Source organism: Melospiza georgiana, chromosome 23 (assembly GCF_028018845.1).
Source record: "Melospiza georgiana isolate bMelGeo1 chromosome 23, bMelGeo1.pri, whole genome shotgun sequence".
Taxonomy (NCBI): domain Eukaryota; kingdom Metazoa; phylum Chordata; class Aves; order Passeriformes; family Passerellidae; genus Melospiza; species Melospiza georgiana.
The window spans coordinates 7,367,498-7,368,493 of record NC_080452.1 but is presented as its reverse complement, the minus strand read 5'-3'; the positions used below and the strand labels follow the sequence as shown (position 1 = coordinate 7,368,493).

Below are 996 nucleotides of genomic sequence, written 5' to 3'. Positions count from 1 at the left end.
TGACCCCGACGTGATTCGAACACGCAGCCTTCTGATCTGGAGTCAGACGCGCTACCGTTGCGCCACGAGGTCCCGGCAGCGCCACCGCCGCCGGTGCTCTTAAACCCTCAGCGCCACCCCCGCGCCGCCTCCCACTACACATCGGCAATTCTCCGTGCACAGGGAACTCTCCGTGCCCCGGGAATCTCCCCTACACCGGGAATTCTCCGCGCTCCGGACGTTCCGGATTCCCCGGGACAGTCCCGAGGCGGCCGCCATGAGGGCTCCGGTCCCGCCCGCGGCGCTGGCCCCGCCCCCTGCCCGCGGCCGCACGTGTGGGCTGTACTACCCGCAGAGGGGCGGAGGGGTGGCGCGGCCTCAGCAACTGCGCGCTGCAGCGACGTGGAGGAGAAATCCCCCCTCCGGCCCGCGGTGGGCCGGGCGGGTTTAAAGGGGCCGCGCACGGAGAGGGGCCCGGGACAGGCGGAGAGCGGGGGGCGTTCTCAGCCTGCTGGAACCCAGGGCTTTGTTCATTGTTTATATAATATTTTATATAATATTATATAAATATTTTATATTTATATACATATTTAAATATATGTATATAAATATAAATATTTATATACATATATTTTAATATGTATATAAATATAAATATGTATATATATATAAATATTATTTATTTATATTTTGTATTTATAAATCCGCATTATTTATTTATTATAGCATAAATAATGATTTAAATATTAATAAAATAATTATTATAATAATATAGAATCTATAATAATATACACTATATTGTATATAATATACATAATATCTAAAATATATACAATGTATTTATTATATATTATATGTATAATAACATATCTATTATACATATAATTCAATATAATTCTATAGAATTATTTATCAGATATCATTATATGTATTATATATTGTATATAATAATTATATCATATGTATGGATAATTACATTATATATAATATATAATACATGATATATGATATATGGTA

At 41.2% G+C, this 996-nt stretch overlaps 1 non-coding gene across 1 annotated transcript; it reads right to left on the bottom strand.

Moving 5' to 3' along the window:
* Positions 1-72, bottom strand: TRNAW-CCA (transfer RNA tryptophan (anticodon CCA)). The gene has a single exon. It is a non-coding gene; the product is annotated as a tRNA-Trp (tRNA).
* Between the last annotated feature and the right edge of the window lie 924 nt (positions 73-996).